This window comes from Diceros bicornis, assembly GCF_020826845.1.
Source record: "Diceros bicornis minor isolate mBicDic1 chromosome 27 unlocalized genomic scaffold, mDicBic1.mat.cur SUPER_27_unloc_1, whole genome shotgun sequence".
NCBI lineage: Eukaryota > Metazoa > Chordata > Mammalia > Perissodactyla > Rhinocerotidae > Diceros > Diceros bicornis.
In genome coordinates, this window is record NW_026690889.1 from 1337548 (window position 1) to 1351924 (window position 14377).

General features: G+C 41.6%; 1 protein-coding gene and 1 pseudogene across 1 annotated transcript in view; both read left to right on the forward strand.

The window, feature by feature from the left end:
* LOC131401949 (centrosomal protein kizuna-like) overlaps positions 1 to 14377 on the forward strand; it is a 263865-nt gene that overhangs the window by 110129 nt on the left and 139359 nt on the right. The gene's annotated exons all lie outside the window — the stretch shown is intronic.
* On the forward strand, positions 11746 to 12543 carry LOC131401962 (androgen-induced gene 1 protein-like; annotated as a pseudogene).

Genomic DNA, 14377 nt, shown 5'->3' on the forward strand with positions numbered 1-14377 from the left:
AGGAAGATGAAGGGGAAGCTAGAGAATGCTAAGGTCCTTGAGCTGTTCAAAGGCAAAACAGAGATATTGCTTAATTTTATACTTTGTGAGAAAAATATAACGGTAGATATGTATGTTCAATTTCAAATGTCGGCACTCAAACAGTAGAAATAAAACACGTAACCTTCAAAACAGCGAAGGAAATAAAGGGGAGACGTCAGGAAACAAAACAAATGGAAAAACTAGTCCATTCGTGTCACATACATGGGACAACATGTATAAATTGCAGAGTAAATACAAGCTGGTAAAACAACTCACATTTAAAAACATAGACATTCATATTTGACTTTTAAAGTTTGAATATTTGAAAGTGCAATTAATGAGCATGATCTAATATATTTGAATAGAATCCTACTCAAATGAAAAACATGTTCTTCTCAATCATACATTGAACATTTACCAATATTGCCATGTCACCAAAGAAATATAAATAAATTATAAGAATCATCACAACAGAAATCATGTCATCTGCGGACTCTGCACTGATATTAGAAATCAACATATACCAAAGCATGCGGGATACAGCTAAAGGTCAGGAGGAATGTATTTAAAAATATGAACTATTGGAAACAAATTAGGTAAATGTTCAACTCAAATAGTTAGAAAGCAATACACCTAAAAATTGCAGAATTAGGATAATAAATTTAAAGATAGAATATAATGAAATAAAAACAGACTTTGAAAAGATTAATAAGTCAGAGAAACTTCTGGTAGGGCTGATCAAGAAGAAAAAGAAGTCACACTGAAATGATATTAAGAATGATATATAAGTACAGATATGAGAGAGAATTAATAAATCATGAGCTAATATATCAATAACTTTATGCTAATGATTTTGAGAAGTTAGATGAAACGGACAAGATTATTTAAAATGTAATTCATATAATTGACCCAAGTAGAAATACAAAATTTGCGCAATCATTAAAGAAATTGAACTGCTGGGGCCAGCCCCGTGCCTTAGTGGTTAAGTGCGTGCACTCTGCTACTGGCGGCCCGGGTTCGGATCCCGGGCGTGCACTGATGCACCACTTCTCCAGCCATGCTGAGGCCGCATCCCACATACGGCAACTAGAAAGATGTGCGACTATGACATACAACTATCTACTGGGGCTTTGGGGAGAAAAAGGGAAAAAAAGGAGGAGGATTGACAATAGATGTTGGCTCAGGGCTTGTCTTCCTCAGCAAAAAGAGGAGGATTGGCATGGATGTTAGCTAAGGGCTGATCTTCCTAACACACACACACACACACACACACACACACACACACACACACAAAGAAATTGAACTGCTAGTCAGAATAATCCTTGACCACCCACTGCCCAAAAGACTCTGGACTCAAATGGTTTTGCAAGCAAGTTTTTAACAAGCCATCAAGAAATAGGTAACCCTTATTCTATACCAAATTTTAGAAAATTACCCAGCTTATTTTATAATCTTAATACTAAATCCAAAAATCATAGGATTAGAAATGCAAAGTGAGGCCAAACTCACTTATGTTCATGGAAACAGACTTTTGAAGTAAACATTAGCATATTTTGCCAAAGTTTATGTATGTTTAAAGGTCTTTTTAAATTGTTCAAATAATATTTTTTGGTTTCTATTTTTCTATATTACTGGGTTGAAAATTTATTTAAAATCTTTCTTTCCTCATAAATACATTTAAGGATAAGCATATTCTTCTGAGTACTGTATACATTTTTTTGGTAGCAAACAACTGGGAATGGGGGTTCCAGCATCCAGGGCACTCTGACCCATGCGGCCATGGGCACTGCTCCCACCTGCAGGCTGCTGCCTGTTCTGGGGGTGCAAGTGTGCAGAGGGGTTGACTCATCTGGTTGCTCTTGCTGAAGTACCCCAACTAATCACCAAGTCCATTACTCCTGATGTCTTCTTCCTGCCCACTGCATCTGCCAACCCAGGGCATGAAGAACTCTTTTATAAATGCCTACCCTGGATGCATGTTGACTACACATTTCCTCTTCAGTTGATTGTATTTGTTTTCCATCCTTCAGTTATTCAATACAGCTTCTGATCCACTGAGGCACCTTTTTTTTGTTTCCCAGAGAAGTTCTGGGTTTCTTCATTAATTATATATTTTTAGGGCACATCTGGGGATTTGACATGGTAGAGGAAGGCTACAGCATTCAGTATGCTTTCTACTTTTGGATGAGATTTTATTTGTGATCTAGTGATAATTTTTATAAATGTTCTATATATTGGCTGATAGAGCTCTCTGTAGACTTTTAAATCATTTCTTAGTTGAGTTATTAAAATCTTTTACAGCTATATTTTTCTTACCTACTTGTTCTGACAAACTCTGCGAGAGACATTATGGTAGGCACAATAATGGCCCCCCAAAGATATCCACGTCATAACCCTCAGAACCTGTGAATATGTTAGGTTATATGGCAAAGGGGAATTAAGGCTGCCAATGAACTGACCTTAAAATGGGGATATTATCCCAGATTTTCCATGTGGGCCCAACGTCTTTTCTCATCATTATATGTAAGTTGGGCATTTGTTCTCTGTATTAACTAAAGATTATATTGGTTTTTTTGTTTTGTTTTGTTTTTACCATCTTTTAAGTGATTGCCTTAGAAATTACAACTCATATATCAATTTTTAATTTTACTAGCCTTTGTCTTTTTTTCCCAATGTTCTCAGGGTTCCTGCTAACCCACCAAATAGGAATTTCTTCTTCTTTCCTCAATGTATTAGACAATTTGCACCCTTCTTCTCATGCTCATGACTCCTGGTGAGGAGTGACTTCTCCAACTGGTGAAAATGAGAAAGAAGCCTATTTTCTGATTCTCTTTCAGATGAGTGTCCTTGCAGGATACCCACATTCTTCTCTTCTTAATAGAGTCAAATTGTTGGGTCAAGCTCTGTCCCAGTAAGAGATGTTGACAGTTTCATAAGGGTATTCTCATTTTTGCCAGCTTTACCAGTAATACAATTGATATTAATTTGTAGCTGTTTCCCTTCTCAATTGCTTCAGAACAAGTACAAAAAAAGGGATGTTAACGATCTGTCCATGGCACTCAATGGTTTTCTTTTAAGTTACTCCAATACTCCAAAGGGTCACAGCTTCCCAAAAGAGTTCTGGGCATTTGTATTAATTAAAGCACTGTCCTCTCTTGAAGAACCCATAATGTATATGTATTAGGAGGGAGAAGTCCTATAAAAGTAGGCATAATATGATTTGATAAATAGTATAAGAAGTTGCTACTACAGAGGAGGCAGCCTGTTTGGGGTGTTAGTAGTGACAGGTGATGAGGATGAAGCTGGGGTAGATGTCAATGAAAGTCAGAGAAACAAAGACAGTTGATTTGGACCTTGAGTTGAGTACATTTTCCTTTTTCAGAATGATGGATGGAGAAGGAAAAAAGACCAGGGGGGAATATAGTATTTTCTGGCATCAAAGAGGTTATAAAGTACTACATAAAAAAAGTTATTAAAGGAAAGGACATGAAAAAACAATAAATCATTGCTTTGAGAGTTATTCTTGAAAATTGGGACTAAGTTGGATCCAAATTACCCTGTTAGCAAGAAACCATGCAAATAAGAACATAAAGTAAAATATTCAAAGTGTTGAAAGTAAAAAAACACCAACCTAGGATTCTGTGTACAGCAAAGTTATCCTTCATAAATAAAGGAGAAACAAAGACCTTCTCAGACAAACAAAGATTGAGGGAATTTGTTCTCAAAGCCAGTAGATCTGCTTTGAAAGAAATGTTCAAAGAAGTTCTTCAGAGGGAAGGAACATGATATAAGTCAGAAACTAGAATCTACATAAAGAAAGGAAGAGTGTTAGAGAAGGAATAAATAAAGGTAAAAAAAGTATTTTATTTTTCTTATTCTTAATTATTCAACAGATAAGAGTTTATTTAAAATAATAATAACAACAATGTATTTGGTGATTATAGCTTATGGATGAGTGAAATGAATGATAGAAATATTATAAGGCACAGGAGGGGAGAATTGGGAATACTCTGTTATAAGGCACTTCCACTGCCTGTGAAGTGGTATAGTGTTACTTGAAAGTAGACTTGGATTAGTTGTAAGTGTATATTGCAAAATCTAGGACAACCTCTAAAAGAATTTTAAAAAGAAGTATAATTGATGTAGTAAGAGATGATAGAAATAGAATAAAATAAAATTCTCATGCAGCTCACATACAACAAGAGGAAGATTGGCAAAGGATGTTAGCTCAGGGCAAACCTTCCTCAGCAAAAAAAAAAGAATCAAAATACACGGTTTCAGATCCCAGCTGTGCCATTTACTGGCTGTGTGACCTTGAGTACTTTACCTAATTTTCTCTATTCCTCCATTTCTTCTTATGTAAAATGGAGATGATAATAGTAAGTAAGCACCCTCAGTGCGGCTAAAATGAGTTAATATTTGTAAAGTGCTTAGATCAGAGCCTGGCCCACAGTAAGTGTTATGTGAGTGTTTATTAAATAAAAAATACATAAATTTGAACCCTAGTCTCCTTAGTACTATCCCACTATCCCATGATTTAGCACTTTTGAAGCATGCCAGGAAATAACCCCAAACATCTCCTTCTACCATTATTTAGCTGCATGTAACAGAACACTCTACTACATTGCTTTAATAAATAGGAGGTTATTTTTCTCACATCACAAGAATTCTGGAAGGAGGCCACTGCTGGCATTGGTTCAGCAGGTTATGGATGTCAGGGCAAGATCTCTGTGATCCTCTGATTCTTTTCCTCATGCTTACAAGATGGCTACTGCAGCTCCAGCCATCATGTACACAATAAAGCAGGAAAAAATAGAGATGAGAAGGGCTGCACTAGTGAACTATTTCTCGGAAATCCTTCCAGCAGTTTCCAACTTTCTCAGAACCATGGCTTGGCCCAGCCGGATCATTGCATTCCCAGGCAATCTTCCAAACATCCTTGTGGGTCCGCTATCTTCTTCTATGTTCAGAGCGCAGCCGTCAGTGATGTGGACCATTCACCTGCATTTTTTGACACAGGAATTCTTGAGAGGAATGAAAACTACATGCTCAGCTCCTGGGGGGCGAGGCGTCAGAAGTAGCCTTGGCTCCAGCAGGCCTGCTTGGCGACCAGGGTCTTCCCTCAGGACGAGGGAAGTGAGAGTTCTCTCTGCCCTCAGTTGGCCACCTTCACAGACAATTTAGACTGGCTCCTGGCACTTGGTGAGACTGCCTAATGCTGCCACCTCTCATGGCAGATCACATGTTTCCTGAAAACAAAATGATGGTATTTGGTTTAATTTTATCGAACTCCTCTTTCGTGCTGGATGTTTATTACAAGTGTTTCTAAAACAGACTTTTAACTACCTTTGAGGATAACTAACACAGAGGGCCAATAAATGGGCTGCAGACGTTTTAGCTGACCTTCATTCTGGGGGAAAGTTGCTTAATATGGTAAGAAGTGGCAACCCATCCCACCATCCCTGCATTCCACATTCTGTGACATTGCCTTGCTGCAGAGGCTACCAGGTCCCCCAAAGATTTGCCTTCTATGGACAGAGTCTAGGACCCAAGGGGATAGTTTAGTTAGCTGCTTCACGTGATCTCAATCTATTGGGTAATATGCTTTCCATCTCACAAAAGAGAGGGAACACTTTCTGACAACTATGTCCCCTATGGATTGGCTACTTCCATGTGAAGGGCATCTCAGGGTAATCCCGTGATAGGAGGGTGACGGTGGTCGTGCCAGGGATGATCACGGGCTCCCCCATTAGAAGATGCTACGATCGCCATTTAGTATAAGGTGCAAGTGCTTCCTAGTTGGCAAAGTATTTGCAAATGTAGACATTATTAGAGAATTTCTGCCAGAGCTGGGTCTTGAGAGATGAGTAGAATTTTAATAGATGGAGAAGGTGATGTGAATCATTAGTGCCTGAGAGGCATGAAAGACTAAAAGTAAATGTTGAGTTTGGGGGAAAAATAAGTATTCCCATGATAATGGAATGCATAATTATTTTAAAAGGAGCAGGAATGAAAGTTGAAATACTGAGGTTTCTTGTAGCCTGTGGGGAATCACTGATTATTTTTGAGGAGAAGAGTGATATAATCTGATCTATAGTTTCAGGAAGATAATTCTAGGCAGTGATAAGGGTGATGTGGAGATGCAACAATGGAGGCAGGAAGCCAGTTAGAGCTTATTCAATGAGGCAACAGCGATAGAAAGAGAAATGAAGGCTCATATTTGAGAAATGTTTCAGAGAATAAATTACTAGAATTTGACTGTTGATTGGATGTTGTAGCAGAAACTGTTAGTGATCTTCCAATATCTGTTTTCTCCCCTGTATTACTTTCCTAGAGATGCCATTAGCAAAGTAGCACAAACTGGATGGCGTAAAACAACAGAAATTGATTGTCTCATAGTTCTGGAGGCTACACATCATGGTGTCGGTAGGGTTGGTTTCTTCCGAGGTCTGTGAGGGAGAATCTGTGCCAGGCCTCTCTCCTAACTTCTGGTGACTGTCTGCAATCCTTGACATCCCTTGGCTTGTCATGACTCCAATCTCTGCCTCCATCATCACGTGGCACTCTCCCTGTGTGTCTCCGCCTTCTTATAAGGACACCAGTCATGTTTGATTAGGGCTCACCCTATGCCAGTATGATGTCATCTTAACTAATTACATCTGCAATGACCTTATTTCCAAATAAGGCTACTTTCTGAGGTACTGGGGATTAGGACCTCAGCATATCTTTTTGGGGGACACAATTCAACCCGTAACATCCTCCTTCCATACTAATTGAGCCCTGATTTCGGGCTGGGCACATGGCCACCCAGAAGGGAGGCTGCTATTCCTAGCTTTGGCCATGTGGAAGGGTGCTGGCCAATGAGGTGTAGGTGGATTGGTGTCTGACAGCTTCCTCGGCAAACCATCTTCAAGGGACAGTGTACATGTGCCCTTTTGGCCTGTCTTCATATTTTCCTCCATCCTGCCTCAAGGAATAGGGTTATCAATTACAGCCAAAGTAATCTTAACTCTTGCAGCTGAGGAGGAGGAGTGAGGGACAGGGTTTTTTGGACACTCTGGGTAAGATGTTCACATGGCACTCTTTCAAAAGGATAATCCAAAAGTCTTTACGTGCAGCTGAATCTAGCTTTTCTGCAAGTGTGCTTTTCTTTTATTTTGTCTCACACAATGTTAAAAAGTTTGAATTGAAGTGCATCTAGGTAGGGCATTTACTTTAGTTTTTTGTAGGCCCAATTATGCCCTATTACCTTACATCTAGCTTTACTTAATTATGATACGTGCCTGGGCTCTAAAGGATTTGAGTTTAAGACCTCTGAAATGTCTTTTTTTTTTTTTTAATGAGGAAGATTAGCCCTAGCTAACATCTGTTGCCAATCCTCCTCTTTTTGCTAAGGAAGATTGGCCCTGGGCTAACATCCATGCCCACCTTCCTCTACTTTATGTGGGATGCCGCCACAGCATGGCTTGACAAGTGGTGCGTTGGTCGGCACCCAGGATCCGAACCTGCGAACCCCGGGCAGCAGAATGGGAGTGTGCGATCTTAACTGCTATGCCACTGGGCAGGCCCCCTGAAATGTCTTTTAAATACCTGCTCAACATTTATTTAGACAAGAGGCTAAAGGCTTTGGGAAACAAAGACCCTCCTGGTGGTGGTCTGCCTCTCCTCCACTACACAGAGCAATAGAGTTCTAGTCCTAAATTCATGTATACAGTCCACTCAGAAAAACAAAAGCTCTGCAGTTACCCCAACTCCCATTGGGGAGAAGAAATTTAGCAATGGCATACTGTTATTGTAGAATGCTTTAGAAGGTCTCTCTTACCAACCACCCCCATCCACCATAGTTTATGAAAGTGTTTCTTCTAACAACACACAGTCCCCTCCACGAGAAGAATTCTGGCAAGTGGATTACCTTCCCTTGCTACACTTCCAGAGACATTTTAACACCACTAAGAGACTGGCACCCCCAGGCCATCTGGCTCCATCCTAATGTTTCTAACAGCATGCTGGTGCTGTTTCCGGAGACTGCGGACTCTGCAGAGTGGGTAGTTTCTAAGAAGGATATAGTGAGTACATGTAGAATTTGAATCACCAGTAAGCCATCCACGTGGGTCGTTCAGAGCAGGAAGACCACATCCTACGTCCCAAAGAGGGACTGTCAAAGTGGACTCATACCAAGTCCTGCCAGATGTGCTGGGTCTGGATATACACACACAAAGAGATAGCATTCCAGGCAAATGCACCGACAGCCTTCAGGGAGCGAGGAGGATGTCTCAGATCTGTATGAGATCTAGCCAGCGACTCGAGCCTAATCTCAACACTACTTTTTCTAAAGCTTATCAATGACGCTCCATAGAATCCTTAGTGTTTAGAAATCTCATAATTTAGCGGAGTTCTCTACAGCAAATACAGTCCATTTTTAAATCTGCGAAAACTGTTGCAACCAGCAGCCTCAGCACAGCTGTTAGTAGCTGCTGCTCATTTAGGCTGTAAATAGCTCTTTCTGGTTACCAGCAAAAAATCTGACTGATGAAATGCATTGGCACTATGTTTCATATCCAAGGCGATTTTTAAAATCTGTAATGAGCATCAACGGCTGGAAAAAAGAGTGACTTGCACCTACTTCTTTTACTTAGATCTTAATCTTTCCCAACTGCCCTCTAGTGTGAAAGAGCTCTCCTTGGCACCTCAGTTCATATAAACACGTGTAAAGAAATATACGCATTAGATTATAAAAGGGTGGTTTCCTAACTGGTTTTGGGCTACAAAAAATCCTTAAAAAGTGGCTTTCTCAACACAAAATGCAGACATTATAGTGTATTTATAGTGAGAAACTAGAAACACCTAAATATCCCAAAGCAGAGAAAAGTTTAAGCAAAATATGGTAAGTTCATATTATGTCATACTATGCAATCACTAGACGTGATTTTTACAAAGAATTTTAAATAATAAGGAAACTTTCTTATTAAATTTAAAGCAAACAAATCTGCTTGATGCAAATTGTTACACAGTGTGTCATAACTAGCTACATATTATAAAGAGACTGGCAGGTACATGCTAAAATATTTGCAGTGTTTTCTCTGGTTGGTGAGAGTGGGGGTAATTTTTTTTAAACTTTCCTATTTTAATATCATAAATAAGCTACTTTTATAATGAAGAAAAAATAAGAAACCCACAGTGTCTTTTCTGTGATGCCCAAATGTCTCAAAGGGATACATCCCAACTTCTACCCTTGTTGTGCAGAGAAATGTAAAGGGGGAAAAACGAATTGCTCATCTATATTGATATCGTTAGAAAATGCTTATCTAATGTAAATACAGAACCAAAGGAAATAGCATTAACATTGAATATTGTAAGGATATGCATGAACACGATTCTTCCTCCTGAATTGTTAAGCCAAGACACATGGCTGTATGAAGTTGGCTTCTTGGAATACAACATAAGGGAGACCCAGGGGTCCCTGTCATTTCCCAAATTAGCGAGGATTATCATCACCAGTATGTCAGACACCCTCCCCTCCAAAATAGAAAGGAGTGGGGAGTCTGTGTCCGCTTTTAGAAGTTCTTAAGGAAGAATATCTTCAGCCCACATATAAAGAGTAGGAGCTGTTACAATCATCCAAGTACACTAATGTAATGAGAAGCTAAAACAGGGCCTAGAAATCTGCCCTTGGGAAATATGTTTCCATGACACTCAACTGGATAAGGCTATTCTCCTCCATCCCCACTAACTGTATGGTAGAATGAAAAAGACAAAAAAGTGACATGCAGATATTTCTTCTATACAATAAAAAACAGTATTCTGTAACTCGAATATGGAATCATCATGTAAATACTTATCAATGAATAAAGTATTATAGTTCATAAAAAGGGATAACCTACTGAGTGATGTTTTAAAAGCAACACCCCATTGTATTTTTACACTGTAAAAACACAAACTGTGTATAGCTTAATATTTTTTCACAAAGAATACCTTTAAAGCATAACTAAAATTATTAGATATGGTCTAAAGAGCAAAAAGAGCAACCCGGACTTGTTAATACACAGTTACCAAGAAGTTCCAGATATTGTAGACTGACAGTCTCATAAAATATTTGAATCAAAATTTATGCAGATGTTTGATTAAAGAACAAACACAAAACTCACTATCTTACTGTGGTTAGAAAATCACAAAATAACAAAAGCAAACACATTAGAATAAGTTCAAATCACTTATTTTAGTCCTATAGTTATTTAAAAAGAAACTGACCATAGAATAAAATTTTAAATGACTTTATGAAAATATTATTATATTTTGTAACGATAAGGACAGAGAGTCTCATTAATGAGTTTCTAAATTGTAAGGTAGGAAGGTATATCAAACACTGAGGACATCACTCTAACTCATAAAACTTTATTAAGGACCTAGTAAGACAGATCTTCAATAGATCTACTTTTTAATTTTGCAATCTTATGAACATGTAACATGGATAAACAATTAAAAAAATAGACCCAACTTTTCCATAAAAATAAAAGTAGAAATTGCCAATAATAAATAATTTTATGCCAGTAGAATCTTCTTGGAATTATCTTGATTTTTGTGACATCAATTTCTATTAGCATAATTATACGGCCAATGAAAGAAATCTACGGGGTTTCTTTATTTTGGTTTAGAGCTTCATTGGAAAAATTCAGGAAAACATTCATGAGTTGCTCCTTTCTCTCTAACACTCGGCTTTCCCTGCACCCTCCCTCCACATCCTCTGACTCAGAGACTATTTGGAGAGGACACCTGTTTTAAATGGATCCACAGGAAATACCTATGTGGTCTTTTCATCATCTGACCCTGCATCTGGTTGGCTGAAATACGATCATGATAAAAAAAAAAAATGCTGCCCACAGACTGATGCAACTTCAGCGTGACAACATTTACTGGAAGGCAGAGGGAATCCAGTTGATATTTATTTTCCTTCCATGAAGCCCTGGTATTGTAGTGTAGGAAAAAACAAATAAGTAAAAGGGCAAAACCCGTTTAACCCTCAAAAGATTAGTATCAAATTACACACCGGGTTTTACATCCAAACTCAGAATGATTTGTTTTTAAGCTGAATGTAATCTTGTAGCAGAAAGTTATCTGACACTCTTTCCTTTATAATCTTTCACGTATACACCTCTCGTCCAAAGTGCATAGCCTGTCTTGTTATATTATATACTGATATGATATTTATAAAGTTCCCGTGGAAAAGTGCAAGGCACTGGAATAGAATTTATAAGGGAATTTCATAGTGATTAATAGTAGTTTAACACTGAAAATTCAATTGGGTCCAAAATAAAGCAAGTCACTCGGGGGCACCGGGGCGCGGGCTTACACCCCAAGTTCACGCCTCCACCTCCTGTGGCCACAGAGCACCCCAGTTGGCCACAGGAGCCACCCTTGACCTCCGCTGCAATGCCCCGGCTGGAACGTTTGTCTACACTGGGGTCCCCTCCTTCAGTGCAGGTTTGCCGACCTCCCTCTCCGGGCCGCGTCGCTCTCCGCCCGCCAGACGCCACCAGCCGCGGCCCCGGAGCTCGAGCGCGCTCGGCGGCCACCCACCCACCGCCGGGACGCCTAGGGGGCGCCCCCGGTCGGGTGTCCCGGGGCCCCGCGAACGCAGGAGCAGAACGACGGAGGCGACGAAAGAGCTGACGCCACGCCGCCCGGCCGCCAGCAGTGCCCGCAATCGCCCCGCCCGCGCAGGTCGCCGGGCGCCCGCGGTCGCGCCGTCCCCCGGGGGCGCCCCGCCGCAGCCCCCGCCCGCCCCGCCGGCCGCGCCCGGGTTCCCACGGCGCCCGCCCCCGCCCTGCGCTCCCGCCCGCCCTCGGCGCCGCCGCGCCCGCCCAGGCCTCTGGCGGACATGGCGCTTGTCCCCTGCCAGGTGCTGTGGTGGCGATCCTGCTGTCCTACTGCTCCATCCCGTGCAACTACAAGGCCATCGACATGCCCTCGCATCAGACCTACGGAGGGAGCTGGGAATTCCTGACGTTCATTGATCTGGTAAGGCCGTCCCCGCCCCTCCCCCGTCCTCCGCGCACCCCGAGCCTGTGTGTGTTTGTGGGTGCGCGAGCACCTGCGCGCGCGCCTGCAGCATCCACCCCTGTCCTCGCCTCTTCCCCGGCGGTTGCGTCTGCAGCGGCCCCGCAGCAGCACCTCCTAAAGCGCCCGACGTTACCTGGTGGCTGGGGCCCGACGTTACCTGGTGGCTGGGGCCCGAGTGGAGGTGGGGTGTGCCAGGTGGTGGGCTCTTTGGAGGGGAACACAGACCTGCTGCTAGGGTGACACGGCAAGATTCTCAACTTTGCAAGTGGATTGGACGACCTTGATCATGAGCGGCCTCAGACCCGTTCGCCCCCAAGGTGCTTTCCAGAGCACCCACCGTGGGATCCACTTGCAGCAACTGAAGAAAACTGGGCATTGTCGAATTACTTGGAGCCTCCTCTGAAAGGACCAAAATTCTCTTCCTAAAGAAGAGAAAGCACCTAATAAAGTGTTTTTTTCCATGTGTTTTTTTTGCCCATTGTCAGTAATTTACTTAAAACCTTTTACTCCAGAAACACTAGGGGAGAGAGATTTGCAAAATGCATTTCCAGTGTGACTTTGCACTCTTCCTTCCCGTATAAAAGTCTGAAGCAGTTTGCATAAGCAGCTCCTCTTTTGCACAACTTGGTAACCTTGGCAGTTGGAGTTTTTTGTTTTTTTTTTAAAGGCGTGTCCCCTTCTGGCACTAAAAGGGCCAGAGAATCAGAACAGAAGCATAAGGCCCAGTAATAACATGGGGAGGAATCTAGGAACTTTAGGGTGAAAGATGACTAATTTAGACTGGGTCAAACATATACTAAGAGATTATAAAATAAGGGCAGAGAGTCAAAACAAGAGCACCTAATTCTAAGGACTAGAGAAAATGTAGAACCGATTCCTGGGATGCTAGAACTGTCCAAGATTACACATGAGGTTGGCTACTCAAGCAAGTTTATGATCTCTAATTGTTGATCCTCCATATTGATGAAGAGAACTTGAAACCTGTTTTAAGATATTGACAAAGGCTTAGGATGCCTCAGAGAAATGCAGAGAGTTTTTGTTTAGAAATACTGCCTTATATTTGTATCATGTTAGATACTTTCAGAGAGGAATTTAAGTTCTTTTTCCCAGCAGTCTCCCCACTGTGCACATACCCGGCTTCTCAGGGCAGAGAGTGTTTCAGTGGATTCAATTTCAGACCCTCAACTTCCATCCGGTTCTTGAAACTGATCTGCCTTTGAACATGGGTGATGCCTGCCAGTTCTCCTCTCTTCTTCCCTATTCATTCAAGGGCCGAGCACGTGACAAGGCTCTGTGCTGTATTTATCTGTTCCTTTTAAGCACTCAGAAGGTAGATGGTTGCCACCAGGACTATCTTCATATTTGATTGAAAAACGAAGTCAGACTTGTTTTAACAGAAAGTCTTATTGGTTGACTGGCCTGTAAATGACAATTGGCTCTGCCAATTATGTTATATAGCAGACATTTTCCATAGATGAATGAGGGAAACCTGCAGCCCTGAGGTTCCAATAAATATGTATCAGAGCGTTAGAAATCATGTCCCTTTCTCAAATGTTTAAACTTATGTTAAAAATGTTTAGATGTTCTTTAAAAATATGTGCATAGATTTTCAGAGTTCTTTTGGGGGCCGTGTGAACAAAATTCCTCCTGGATGACTACCTTATACCATTCCTCAGTCAGATCTTGCTTAGAGCTGGCCCATTTGCGTGTTGCCAAGGAGCAGTGCTGAGCTGCTGGATACTGCTGGAGACTCCGCCAGAGCCACAGGAACTGTGAACAGTCCTCAGAAGCACCTCTGCATTAGGTACAGTTTTGGGGGAGCAGAGGACGGGGTCAACAGGTGAGAGGGGTAGAAGTTGAGGGTGTTGGTTAACCCATGAGATATGACAGCTTCTCACACTGGCATTGCTTACTGAGTGTTAAAAAACACCGCTGGGGCCAGCCCTGTGGCATAGCGGTTGAGTTCACACGCTCTGCTTCGGCTGCTTGGGGTTCGAAGGTTCGGATCCTGGGTGCAGACTGACGTGCCACTTATCAAGCCATGCTGTGGCGGCCTCCCATATAAAGTAGAGGAAGATGGGCACGGATGTTAGCCCAGGGCCAATCTTACTCAGCAAAAAGAGGAGGATTGGCAGTGGGTGTTAGCTCAGGGCTGATCTTCCTTATTTAAAAAAAATGACTCACAAGAAACCATTCCCTCGCCTAACCTTTGAGTGACATGAAAGTGTAGCAGAGCCAACTTGGTTCTACTTGAAACTGTCATGCAGTGTATATTTATATAGCATTTGACGATTGGACT